The sequence below is a fragment of the Rosa chinensis genome, chromosome 3, assembly GCF_002994745.2.
Source record: "Rosa chinensis cultivar Old Blush chromosome 3, RchiOBHm-V2, whole genome shotgun sequence".
In the NCBI taxonomy this organism is placed as follows: Eukaryota; Viridiplantae; Streptophyta; class Magnoliopsida; order Rosales; family Rosaceae; genus Rosa; species Rosa chinensis.
The window spans coordinates 11,185,633-11,200,099 of NC_037090.1; the positions used below are offsets into that span (position 1 = coordinate 11,185,633).

The 14,467-nt window shown below is 38.1% G+C and overlaps 2 long non-coding RNA genes across 3 annotated transcripts; both read left to right on the top strand.

Annotated features, from left to right (window-relative positions):
• The first annotated feature begins 8,766 nt into the window (after positions 1 to 8,766).
• On the top strand, positions 8,767 to 10,179 carry LOC112192157. The gene is made up of 4 exons (XR_002933395.2): positions 8,767 to 8,808; positions 9,273 to 9,322; positions 9,913 to 9,980; positions 10,098 to 10,179. It is a non-coding gene; the product is annotated as an uncharacterized LOC112192157 (long non-coding RNA).
• A 473-nt stretch (positions 10,180 to 10,652) lies between these two features.
• LOC121052064 lies at positions 10,653 to 13,557 on the top strand. 2 transcript variants are annotated; one of them, XR_005807891.1, is made up of 7 exons: positions 10,653 to 10,847; positions 11,131 to 11,173; positions 11,517 to 11,560; positions 11,989 to 12,188; positions 12,610 to 12,678; positions 12,747 to 12,999; positions 13,397 to 13,557. It is a non-coding gene; the product is annotated as an uncharacterized LOC121052064 (long non-coding RNA). The 2 variants fall into 2 exon arrangements; XR_005807890.1 differs by having other exon boundaries at positions 12,610 to 12,999.
• The last annotated feature ends 910 nt before the right edge of the window (positions 13,558 to 14,467 follow it).

Sequence of the window (14,467 nt, forward strand, 5' to 3'; positions counted from 1 at the left end):
TCTGTAAGGCAGAGAAAAGAGCCTTGTGACGAGGTTGGTGCTCTCCTCGTCCACAACGCTTGATCAAGAAGTCAAGTCAAGGGACGCCCTGACGATTGCACCCCACAGTGTTGGCACGCTCACGCATTCAAAAGAGACAGTTTGTACCGCACTGATTTTCGTGTCAAACAGGTCCGTCCAGCTATTTTTTTTGTTTATATATTTTTTCCTTTTTAAGGAAACAAACCTCAGATGTGGTGTATTGTTGGAGAAAAAAATCCCCATTGGGCCACCACTTCCATTGCAGCTAAAGAGTAAAGTATTACACTTAATTCTTGCCACTTGGCGATTGTGATTGGAGAATAAAATATGTGGACCTGTGAAACTGTGAACATCGGTGAATATTTATAGCGGCCCTTGGTTTGATTTTTTTTTTTGGGTGATAACCCTTGGTTTGATATAATTCTCTGGCAAAGCAAACAACTAATTCCGCGTTTTCTTTATAAAAAAAAAAAATCAGAGTTTCGTTATAAATGTGATATGGATGTTGGTTTGGTTTGACTAAATTAGGGTTTTAGTAGAGAAATGTGTGTGGATTATATGCATAGGAGGCAATTGGCGGTTCGTAATTTTAATTACCAAGAAGCAAGGTAGAGTGACTTTTGTGGTGAATAGCCAATTTGATAAATTTGTTATGTCTTAAGCTTTTTTTTGTCCCTTTCCTTTTTTGGAATCATTAGGATATGGGATGACCCAATGGCATGGATCCATCAAAGCAATAGGAACAACCAAAGAGATACTCATAAACACAAACCTACATCAATTTCAAATAGTTCTTAGATTGAAACCTACACAGAGGGAAACTGGAAAACTAGTTCATACTTAGGGATGATGGATATATCCAAGAACTCCAACAACAAAAGAGATCTAAAGTCTAAACAACAAAAGCTCATACTTAAACCGAAGAGATCTAAAGTCTGAACAACAAAAGCTCATAATTAAACTCTACTTTTCAGTAGTCATTAGAAGATCCTCCAGAAGAAGTATCGGAGCTTCCATCACCATAGTCAACGTCCCATGGCTCATCATCTGTCCCATGGCTTCATCTAGCTCCATCCTCCGCCGTTTCTCTGCTCACTTTTTCTCCTTCGCCAGAGCTCTCATCTCCAACTCCCGCTATCACGTTTTGACTACGCATCAAGTGCTGCCAAAATATGAGCCCGGCTTCCAACGGTCTCGGGTTTTGATTGGAAGCGAGAGGTGGTGACCGCAACATCGGCTATAGCCAGATCAGTCGAACCATTGGGAACGGAAACTGTTGGGACGAAGGCCGGAGGGGGAGACTGGGGACCCAAGAAGGCCAGAGCCGGGATGGGTGCAGTCAGGGAGCTGAAGCTGTCAGGTACGGCCGGAGTAACCCCAGTTGGGGAGGTTGATGGTGAGTAGGACGTTGACATTAGGCTGGGCTTGAGAGTAGTATTTGGAGTGGCTAGGTTTGAGGGATCTCTACTACACTGGTAGGGTTTGAGAGTAGTATTTGGAGTGACTGGGTTTGAGGAATCTCTACTATTCTGGTACTACTTATAGGAGTGTCAAGTAAATACCACTTGCTCGCTCGCTCGCTTGATCACTCACTCACTATGTCTCTCTCTGTGCAATTCTGATCAAGGTCGTAGCGTATTGAATAGATTATGATCACGGCTGTTGAGTACTGAATGGAATTTTTATAAAATCATTATTAACAATTCTTGTTTCTTTAAACCTATTAACCTAACTTCACAGCTCCATCCTCTTCCTTCATCCCTCCCCCAAGTAGGAATCAAAACTTTTTCTTTGGAGGAAAAAATAACATTTCTTTTACATTAATCATAGGATAAAACCGCTTTGAGAGAGAAGAAATCTCTTTAGGGATCATCGCTTTTTAATTTCTTAACATTTGAAGCTATTAAAAGATCAAAGCCTTATTAACGGAAAGATAGTGCTACTATTTGATGTAGAGTTTTCAGTTTTCGCTTTTGAATCAATCAATCATTTGCTTCTTCTTAATACTATAATTAATTAATTGTTGTTGTTCAATTGCAGGGCTGTCAATTTGGGCCGAAGCAACCGAACCGGCTGAGTTTCGAACTGGCCCGAACCATTATAGGCAGAAATGTCGGCCTACCGAAAATCGGCTCTACTAAGCAGTACCGGAGCTGTCTCTTCGGCTCGGCTGCAGTATGAATATACACTTACCGTCGATACACCGTACCGACCGTATATGCATATACATACCGAATATATCTACCAAAATGGTTAAACTTTGGTAAGAGGCAAGGCTCGAACCTTGAACCTCTAACACTCCACGTTTGCCTCCAACCACTGGAGCAGCTCGTCCTTTTACTATTATATGCACAAATTTTATATTTATTGTCTCCTAGTTCCTACTATCAAATTAAAACAAAACGGTAAGAGGCAAGGTTCGAACCTTGAACCTCTAACACACAACCTCTGATCCCAACCACTGGAGCAGCTCTTGATCTTAGTATTATCAGCACAAATTTTTTATTTATTGCTCTTAGTTCCTACTATCAAATTAAAACAAAACGTAACCATTCATTGTTTCTTATCTTTTGAGAAACCATCGCTTTCTCCTTCTCTGGAAAACGAGTCAGGAAGTCTGGAAATCATCTTTCATCAAATGCAAATTGCGAATTCTCTTTATTCTTCTCCTCTTTCTTCTCCTTCTCTTTCTTCTTCTTCTCTCTTCCATTTCCTCCTCTTCTCTCTTCGTCTTCTTTCTTTTGGGACTTGGTAGACTTCATTTCTTTCTTCGTCTTCCTCCTCTCCCTCTACTTATACTGCTTGTTTTGGATTTAAAACCCCAAAATCCCCAATTCTCAAAATCCAAGAAGTAAAAAATCTTAAGCTGTTCCTCCATAGAACACCAATCAAGCTTGCGTCTTCATCTTCCTATTCCAGATCCGGCTATCCTATGGCATATTGATCTCCAACCGAAATTATTGTATACCAATTCTTCTGCAACCGCTTCCGGCGGTTCAGTTTCGGTTGCAAATTTGAGAAACTGACCTCGATCGGTCGGTAGCCAGTTGTTGAGAATCATGCTCGGTATTTAACCGAATCCAGCCCTATTCAATTGTACTAAATTTGGCCAACATTACAATATTAGGTACCAACCTTTTAAATTACTTGTGTCTATGAATCAAAGTCAAGGTTATGGACATGTCTTTATTTAAGTTTGTGCACATCCCTCACAGGCTCACACTACTAATTATATGAACTAGTAATGGTTATTGTTATATGTACATAAATTGAATTTGGGAGTCATGAGTTTGGAGTAATTTTAATTTAGGACAATTAATTAATAAATCAATATACTTAATTTTCACATGTTCTTAAAAACTGAGGCAAAGTCTTGATGAATTTAGTAGAAGAAGCATTTTTAACGGGAGTTTCCATTGTCAATAATCGCTTGGTATCCCAAAGAATTGAATTTCTTGCTCTTTCCTCTAAAAGAAAAAAGAAATGGATCGTCTACAATACATTAATGTACCGATACATCAAGTAGACTAGTTCAATACAGAGGTAGACCAGCTCAGTACATAGGTAGACCAGCTCAGTACATAGGTAGACAAAAAAAAATATATATATATATATATAAAATCCTGGCACGTAATGAAACTTGGTAGTCAATTCTTGAAGGAGAGATATCAAATCCCTTCAAATCAAGTTGGAGTTAGCCATTCAAACCTTTGAAGTTTTCAGAGATATTCTTAGTGATCATTGCATTAAGACTTAAAAGCAAGCGGATAGTCTCAAGAAATCGTGATCCATTACAGTAAGACTGAAAAGCAAGCACTATGTCGTTATTGCAAATAGGAGAGAAGGTGCCTCGAGAAATTACCATGTAAAAAGCTAAACTTTCCATTTTCATGCTTCAGTTAGAAAACTAAAAAATTGCTTTGAAGTTATGACCCAACCACACTGTATATATAGAGTCAGAGATGAATCAGAAGTCCTTAATTGCTTGCTCAACCCTAAACGAACCTAGATAACGTGACCTCTTAAGGAAGATGGTCCATGTCATAAACGAGTCCTTCCCTTTTGCAATTAGGAAGACTTTTTCTTTGGGTAGAAAAGTAAAGTAAAACTTCTTTTACATTAATCATCGGAAAAAACTGCTTTGGGATTAGTCTTGATCGAGAAGGAAATCTCTTTAGGGACCATAACTTTTCATTTTCTTAACATTTAAAACTATTAAAAGATCAAAGTATCTTCTAGGATGTTCTACTATTTGGCGGTGTTTTTGAGTCTTCAGTTTTCAGTTTTTTTTTTTCACAAATGGAGGGAATCGACGATAAAATAATTCAAACATGTTGTTTTTTTTTATTAACTATAACATATATACATTTAATGTAATATATTAACTTTAAAGTTACCGTGTCAAGTGCACTTAGCTTCTTCTTAGTACTTTTGTCTTAAGCTGTGGAGATACAAGGAGACTTTTAGCAACTCTTTCTTTTTTCTTTTTATTTTTTTATTTTTTTATTTTATTTTTTTATAAAAAGAGGAACAAATGGTTTCACTCCTACCACCATGGTGACTCAAACCCATGACTTCGTACATAGGTAGTGGGTGCTCTAACCACCGAGCTAAACTCTTTCTTGCTCTTTTGGGGTATTTGGTAGAAACCCTATCATAGAGGGAATGGAAGATTTGTTGGTTAGTGATTTAATTGACCAAGAATCGATGTCTTGGGCTATAAACTTTATGCATGAACTTTTCACGAAAGGGGAAGTAGAGAAAATGGCAGCTATTCCTATTAGTCTTCGTGGGGCTGATGACCGCTTGATCTGGCATTATGACAAGAAGGGTTTGTATCAAGTTCGCAGTGGGTATCATGTGTATAATATGGCTATGTCTAAGAAGCACTGGGCGTCAACGTCGTCAGGGGATATCGGTGGCATAAATAGCAAGTATTGGGCTAAGGTCTGGGGGGCCTGTACTCCTCCAAAAGTGAAATGTTTTATCTGGAGGCTTTTGAAGAATATTATTCCTACAAATGAGGCACTCATGCAACGTAGAGTGGCTATGGTGAACCCCAAGTGCATGTTCTGCATGGCTGTTGTGGAAATTGGTACGCATTTGTTTAAGTCTTGTTTAGCTTTACATTGTTCTGGTTATTTGGCCCTCTGAAATTAAATGCTACTGCACACCCGGCCAACTGTGTCCGAGATTGGGTTTTAGATATGATTGACTCCCTGAGTGGGGATCAGCGGGATTTTTTCTTCATGGGCTTATGGGCCATTTGGACAGAGAGGAATAAGCTGGTGTGGAATGATGTTCACTTCCAGCCTATGCATATGATCCAGTGGTCTACTCAAATGCTTGAGGATTTTCAAATGTACCACCCGAAGGCAGTTAGGAAGCAGCGAAGGCCTCTAACTAAGTGGCGAAATCCTCCAAGTGGTCGTCTGAAAATCAATGTTGATGGGGCCTTTAGAGCTGAGGAGGGGAGTGGAGGTATTGGGGTAGTGGTCAGGAATGATGCTGGTATGGGAATTGCTACTTTGGCCAGGACTTTTCTACATGCACACTCGGTTCTTAATAGGGAAGCAGAGGCGTGTAGGGCTGGCTTACTTCTTGGTATCCACCAAGGTTGGACTGACAGAGATGTTGAAAGCGACTCTGCTATCCTGATTTCTGCTCTCAATAGTCGAGAGAAGAATTTCTCTGAGGTAAGTCGAGTTTTAGATGATTGTAGGGAGTATATTACTGCTTTTCAATCCGTTAGAATTCGTCATATTTACCGTGAAGCAAATGGTGTAGCGGATAGACTTGCTCACCTTGCTAGTAGTGGTTTTATTGATGATGTATGGTTAAATGAGACACCTGCAATCATTCAGGATGTTCTCTATGAGGATTATTGCAACTGTTCTACTGTAGCTAGGCTGGGTTCCAAACCCCTTTCAAAAAAAAAAAAAAAAGTTTCCCTTTATAATCATAGCCTGAAAAAAAAGTCAGAGATTGATACAGAGAATCAGAGGCAAGCTCTGAAGTTTCAGAGAGTAAAGATCAAAGCATATTTACTTCCATGCTACTGCCAAGAGAATAACCTGTTTTTTTTTTTTCCAGAGTTCCCTTTCTATGCTAATAGATAGAAATAACCAGTTCGTAAACCTAAAGATGGAACACAACGCACAAATACTCTCTCTCTCCCCCCAATATCGGCGCTCCTAGGGTTTTCAATTGAACTTTGGGGAGGCGAATATTTTCTTGGCGGCGCTTGTCCGGTGGCACCCCATCGTCGGTGAGGGCCAACGGTTCTGCCGGTAATTGGAGGTTGCTATCGGACAGGTGTGTGATGGGTTGGTGATGGAGGGCGAGATGCGGCTGGGTTTTCTTACCCTTGTTTTGGGTGGCGGCTGCTGGGCTCCTTAGGATATTTCACGCGGGATCTGGTGGCGGGATCGATGTTCTCTGGTATCGAATCTGGGCGAATATGGATGTGTTAGGCAGGGTGTGGCTGTGCAGATGGATGTTGATTGGATTAGGCAGGGTGTGGCTATACAGGTGGTTGTTGGGAGGTGGTTCGATGGCGGAAGGCTGGGTGGTTGCAGCTATGTTGCTTCTCGGTTTTATTATAGAGTCCATTGATACCGATGCCAATCCAGCAATGGGTGTTCTTGGTAGTTCGGTGGTGGTTCATCTCAACAGGTCTATGAATTATGGTGGTGTTTCTTTGTTTTTTTAGTGCTATTTCAATTCTTGGTTTAGGTTTTTGGCTTAGTCTAATAAGTCCCTACTCTTTCGAGCTAGGGTTTTGGAGTCTTGGTATGGTAGGTGTGTCGTATTATTCCCATGAATTCAATTTACCTTTTTGCGGTCAAAGTAATGGGGAGAAGCTCCTGCACATGGTCTGGCAGTTTTGGGTCATGGTGTTGAAGGGAGTATTTTTCCTCTTGAGGTTGGATGTGAGGATGTACTTTGTCTCTTGGGCTAGTATGGATGAAGTGTCGTTGATATGGCGTTATTTTCGGGGACTACATGTTTTACTCTCGGTGTTTTCTTGTTGTCAATGTGGTAATGACTTGCTCTTGCACGTGGTCTGGTTGGATTGGGACACGATGTTGATGAATGGGAAGTGGTTGTTTGTAATGTTGGCTGCAGGGATTTGTCGTGACTCTCGGAAGTTGTCTCATGCTATAGCCCGAGCTGAGGGGCGATTAGTTTGGTTAGGGGTTGGGCTTGTTTGGCTCATGGAAGTCATCATGGATGACGGACCCGTAACTGGGGTTGTTCTTAGGGAGGAGAGCGGGTAACTTATGTCCACCACCAGTCATTCCCGTTTTATGTAATCGTGTTATTCTAGAATAAAATGTTTCTTTCATTCTCCAAAAAAAAAAAAAAAACAGTTCGTAAACCTAAAGTAAATAACATGTTCGTACTCTTATGCATTGCTCTTATACGTTTGGTTAGTCTTTACGTTGGATAATAACCAGTACCAACTCTCTCTCTCTCTCTCTCTCTCTCTCTCTCTCTCTCTCTCTCTCTCTCTCTCTCTCTATGTGAGTCTGATCAAGTCCGTACTCCGCAGCGTATACGTTTGGTTAGTCTTTACGCACTATGCCAAAAAAGCTATCAGACAACAGAGTTCAGACGACAGAATGGTCATTTTCTGTCGTCTAAGTGTTTCAGACTAAACTCAGACGACACATAAATTAAATGTGTTGTCTGAATACAATGAGAAACCATGCTTGTTTCATTTTGAAGATATGGTCAGACTCAGACGACACTTAAATGTCGTCTGAAAAGATGAAAATTTTCTATATTGAACCCTAGCAGAAATTTCAGACTTCCCTCCAACAAGTTTTAGACTTTTCCCTCTCAAATGCCCAAACCCTATAGCTGAATAGTCAATAGAGTGATATTCAAACAACACAATTAAGAAATTGTGTTGTCTGAATAAGGTAAGTTATATTTTTTTCCTTTTCTTTTTGGCTTAGTTGCCAAATACTTCGCGTTTTTTCCACGGCTCTTCTCTTTCTCTTTTCCCATCTCTGCTCGTTCGCTCTCCCATTCTCTTTCTCTCCTTTACCAACAAAATCCCCTTTCTCTTTGTCTCCATCTCTCCCATAAATTTCTTTCTCAAAACCCTGCAGCCTCCCCAGATTCTCTCGGAATCCCACCCTTCATCCAGAGGTTCAGGGCCAAGACCAGTGTAGTCAAGTACCACGGCGACGCCATGAAAGAGAACACCGTCCAGGCCATGGACGGCCTTACCTCTACATCGCCTCCGCCTCTTCTTCTTCCTCTTCCTGCTTAACCCTCCGTTCAGATCCAGTCCCCGGAAGGCTTTTCTCTCAAAGACAATGTTTTTTTAATTTGGGCTTTTAGGGTTCTTCTGGTTTTGGGGTTTTTCTGGTTCGATTTTGCTCATGATTTTTATTTTTGCAGAATTGGTTAGAGAGGTAGTGCGAGTTTGTTTCCTCTTTGACCCACTTTCAGAACATGACAGGCTTCCTTCTTTAACAATGACCTCCTAATTTTGGATGCCTTCGTGATTCATAAGGTAATATGAAAGCAATTTGCAATACTAATTTGATTCAATTTCTCTCTAGGGCGAGTATTACACCCGGGAAAGTGTTGATTGTATTGGCCGGAAGTTTTAAGGGAAAGAGAGTTGTTTCTCTTAAGCAACTTTTATCTGGCTTGCTTATTGTTACTGGTCAGCTTCACTTCCATTTTCTCTTACAAAAATATTGAGTTGTGTGATTTGATGTTGCAGGTATCAGGTTTAGTCTTATGTCGTATAACATTTTGGCTCAGGTATGAGAGTCACTGACTACATTTTTTTCTCTCATTTAATTTTTTTTTTCTTTTAGTTAATGGTTTTGGTGTTTGTTTATATGATTGGTATTGCATGAATAACAATCCATGTAATTCAGAAAGCACTTACTTTTTGGCTGAATGGAAGTTACCATTGTGATGAATATTTAGGTTTCTGTAGGATTTACCATCTAGTTCGCAAAAGTAATAATCTATACACCAAAGCATTGGCTTTATTGTACATGATATGGTGGATTTGTATAACAAAACTCTGATGAATTTGTTTATGTTCTCTCCTACTCATTCCTGCTGAACTGTTGTGTCTTTGTGATGTAGATTTGGTTTTATTCCACTGAATTTAGTAGTTATGTTATTTTCTATTATACTATAGTTCATTTTGATGCGTAGCTATTGTAATCCTTTGTCTAACAGTTTATCTATTAATACTCTATGTATGTGTGTAGGCGTATGTGAAGAGCTCCTTGTTTCCCCACTCTCCATCTTCTTGTCTCAAGTATGAATCATAACTTCAGTTTTTCCTTTTACTTTTTTGTGTCTTTTTGGTGAACTAATTGCTTCAATAGTTGTCATATATTGATATTTATTTTGGGTATCAAAAGAATTGTTAGCTTATATGATATCTGCTTGTTTCATTAAATTAGAATGATGTAGCTTGAATTGGCTTATATGTATCTGGTCTCACAATCTTTAATCTGGTCTGGAAAGTACTAAAAGAACTCGTTCCAAAAACTCTGACATTGAAGATAACTCCTCCACCTCAAACCCCGATTCACAACTCAATATGGAGCTCAAAACCTCTGCCAAATGTGCAGTTTTTACCTTATGGTTATCTGATGAGTTGTGCAGCTGAGTGAAACTGATTTCAACGTGACATTACATGTAATATTAGTTAACTTGAGTTGTAGTTATACATTGCACATAATCAACCCTATGCCCTTGCAATAATAAGTGAGACCTATTATAAGGTAGAAAGTTGGGTTCAATTTCTTGTATATAACACCTGATCTGTGTTTTTGCCAACCCACTTGTAATGCCAAATTACTGTGTTTCCCTACTACATGGTGTTAATTATGCTTACCATAGGTGGAAAGCCCGCTCGCAGGCAATTTTGAGTGTTCTCAAGAACCTTGGAGTCGACTCTCTGCCTACAGGTTTTCTTTCTTTTCTTTTCTTATTTTCTGCATAAGTTACCTCCCTCTTTCCTCGTAATGTCAGCATGTTTGGAGTTTCAAAATCTTAATTTTCTGATTAAGATAAATCCTTACTAGGAAGTTGATGAGTATGAGAGCTTTTACAAAGGAAATATGGAGAGCAGTGGTTATTCCAGTACCTACATTCAGAGAAGTGGGCAAAAGCGTGACGGATGTGGAATTTTCGATAAGCATAAGTGCATAATATGTATGTGAAAATTGATTTCTTTTCCAATTTGAGATGCATTTTATATACTGATCAACTAGAAACCACTGTACAGTAAATGCTCACTTGGAAATTTATTATCATCTCTAATTGAGTAAATTGATATTCCAAGAAAAACAGGAAATTTTGAGTAGATCCTTCATATTTGATAGCACCAACTGAGAGTTAACTACAAAAGGCTGATTCAAAAGAAAGAGGGTTAAAAACTAGTGGTGTAGGTTTAAAAGAGTAAAAGAAGTCGGTTCAGTAAAACAAATGTCAAGTCCTATTCACCCGCTCTAGAACACACGTAAAGTGCTACATGATATTAGAGAGTTGAGAATTTGTTTAGTTATCTGAAATGTCAAAACTTATTGCATTTTTATGTTTTGAACTTCTAGATGTTACATTACCTATTCAAAATAAGACCAACTTTTTTGATTTTCATCGTTTTAATTATTGGTGATGCTTTTGTTTTTGTTCTGAGTTAATGTTTTTGCGATTCTTTCTTCTTCTCATGATTAGAGTGCGGATTTGGGCAAATCTGGGTGTCTTTATCAATTCATGTTTGTGGATCTTGGAGCCCAACACTGCAATAGCGGCTGCAATATTTGAATTAAAAGGTAATCTCGGTATGTAGGTTCTTATGTTTTTTAGATTTTGGCTTCTACGTTTTATGGCTTGGATGAGTGCGATAACTTTGAGAAAGTTCAAAGCCTATTGAAAACCTTTGTGTGCAATGGATGTTGCAGACAGATAAACGTAAGATTTAGAAAGTGTTATGGTATTATGGTCACTGCTTTCTGTATTATGGTATTTCTGCTCACTTTCATTTGGTAAGGTGGGTCTTCCTGTCTACTTTGGCTTGGTTTGTAATTTATGTTTGTTCTTATGTTGCTTTTGCAGGAAATGTTTGAGTGTCGTAGCGGAAAGCATTGTTAACTTTTAGGTATGGCTGTTGCGATTTTGTTGTTTTATATGAGTTTCTTTGTGAAATTAGCAATAGAATTTTTAAGTCTACAATCTTTATCAAGGAGATTGTATGCGAGCATGGATTTTTGGTTGGGTTCAATCTTCTATTTTAGGGTTTTTTTCTGGAAATTGATTTGGGGTTTCCTAAAATTCCATTTAGTTGTTAGGTGTCTTTCTTTGATTTGGGTTGGGGGATATTGAAATAGATTAACGTTTTCGGGTTTTGTCTTGGTAGTGAAATTTGTTGTTTTTGAATTTATGGATTTGGTGCTGTGGTTTATGAATTCAAGGATTCAGATTTGTGTTGTTGCTTGTTATAGCATTGCTGAATTGGATGGAAGAAAGAATGCATCCCTTTAATCAGGTAAATGCTCAGATCCTTGTATGCAAATCAATTTTTCTTGCTTCGTTTCATCTGTGTTTTGTAACACCTTAAAGTAAGGCTTCATTAGTTATTCATCATTGACTTATATATCAAATCACTGCAATAACTAGACCAATTACAATTCTTGCATGCTGATCAGATGTTGGATGTATGTCTGTCTTCATTATATTCTAAGGTGCTTCTGATGCTTGCCTTCAAGAAATTCTTATTCTTATTCTTATTAACTCCTCTGACACCTCTTTCATATTCTTATTAACTTGAGACCCTGCATGCCCTTCATTCCAGAGCCAGACACGTAACAGAAGTTTAAGATCATCTACTTGTCATTGTTTCACTTATAAACGTCATCACTTGCATATGCAATAACACCATCTCTGTTTCATCAACATTGTTTTCTTTGCATTTAGGGCCTCTTCAAAGAAACTAAGACCAATGAGATGTGTCTTAGAATTTGCTCTAGAAGTAAAGATGTTGTGGAGCCTATCATAAAGCCTGAGCGGTACATTAAATGCAGCGATATGGGAAATGAATCTCTCAATGCTGTCGCTGATGATGAAAATAGGAAGCTGGAGATTATCCCAAGACAGTATACTGCTGAATGGAAGAGGTGCTCATTTTTTCCTTATTGTGCTGTATGAAATTTCTAGTTTATATGCATTGCCAAGAACGTAAAGGATTTGAACCAGTTTACAGTGACTTTAGTTGTAATCCTAGTATCTAGAGGTCTCTACAATCTTTATCTGTTTTCCTTGTTAAACCACCTATTCAACAACTGTCAATTAACTTCTATCTTCGGCTTTTCTTGTGACTAGTGCATCAAGTTTTACCATGAGAAAGGAGGAATTGCAGATGTATTTAGGGTTTTTTTCATGCACATTGTGTCACCAATTTTTATATTGCATTAAGTTTGTTCTTGTTCTAACTTCAGTTGTTATTCTTTATTTGAGTGCCTTTTTTGTTTTAGGGGATATTTACTCAAAAAATGGAAATGTGAACATGTTTACTTGTTTTGCTCTCTATAATTACAGATGACTTCGTAACATTAGTGATTGGTGTGTCTCGAGACAACTTTGGTGGAGTCACCGTGTTCTGGCACGGTATGTTGTTTTTTAGGGTGATAACAACGAAGAATTTGGAAAACAATTTGAGCGATGGGTGGTTGCAGGAAGTGAGGAAGAGGCTCAAGCATTGGCTGATCAAAAATATGAGGGAAAGAAGTTTCGATTAGAACAGGACTCAGATGTGCTTGACAGGTGGTTTTCGTCTGGTCTTTTCCCATTGTCGGTATTGGGCTGGCCGGATTAAGAACTTTTTATCCAAATTCAGTTGTTGAAACTGGGCACGATATTCTGTTTTTCTGGGTTGCTCGTATGGTGATGCTTGGAAATATATTGGGCTGTAATGTTCCTTTTACTAAGGTGAGCAAGTTTTTTACATATTTTTTTTTATTTTCTGCCTTTTGTTGTAGATGCCGCGAAGTCAAATGCTCCTTCAGGTGTTAGACATTTTGTTTGTAACTATGTGATAGTTTCTCAACTATAAAACTTCTTAACTGCTATTTATATTTCTTTTTCTCTATAAAAGCTAGCTATAAGAAGAAGAGAGGTTATGGAGATAGGCAAGTGGGTCTCTATATATTAAGTTGATAGATCGGCTTGTAAGCTTTGATTTATACACAATCCTAAGTATATGCGCATTTTCTGATATGTGTATCATTATTAAAAGTTTTGATTTTGATTATTGAAGTGGTTGTGGACTTTGGTTGTTCTTCTTCAGGTATGCTGATATAACTAAATGGTTCTTTCTATTTTGCAGATGATTGCCCCTCAACCACAGAAGTAGTCCCACACTAGCCCCCTTATTCAAAGACTTTTTCACCGTGAATTTTGTTTTTTGGCAAAGCATGTGAAAATGTTTGGGGATTCATTTGAATGTACTAACTGCAGTTAGAACAAAGTTTTCTTTTTAGCCCTAATTTAGCCCTAATTCAACTTTCTTTTGTTGAGTTCATTTTTTGGATGTATGTATAGCTGCAGTAACAGATTAATCAAATATTGGTATTTTTATGAATGGATTCCATATTTGATGAATGCATTGGGTAGTTTCCAGATTTACATAGAGTTGTGGCACAATGAGAATACAAATATGTCATCTGAATTAGAAAGCAACAACAAAATGAAATCTAAATATGTTGTTCGACATATCTAAGAACAACAGAAACAAGGAAAAATATGTTGTTACTTGTGCATTCAAACAACAAAAAATTGTCATCTGAAATAAAAAGCAACAACAAAATAAAATCCAAATATGTTGTTGCACATATCTAAGAACAACATAAACAAGAAAAAATATGTTGTTACATGTGCACTCAAACAACATGTAAATGTTATTGTAGGCTACTAACGACGATAGATAAATGTAATCTAAACTGAATACTAATGACAGTTAACTGTTATTGGAATGTGAATAAAACAACACTAAAATGTTATTATATGTCCATTCAGACAACAGATAAGATTTCATATCTTCTACTTTGGAGCATTCAAACCACATTTTTCTGTCTTTGGAATAAGCATTAGATCATAGAAATTACAAGGAACTGTTATTTGTTTTCAGATCACATCACATTTATCTGTCGTTTGAATTCACTAGCCTCATGTCTCGATTTCATCAGACAACAGAACACCTAACAAATTTATGTCGTCTGATAAATAAGACGACAGAGGAAATCTGTCGTCTTATGCCCCAAGAGACGGCACCGTACTAGACAACAGAAATTTTTTTAATCAGACGACAGATATCCTCTGTCGTCTGATTGCTTTTCTGGCATAGTGACGTTGGATAATAACCAGTACCAACTCCTCTCTCTCTCTCTCTCTCTCTCTC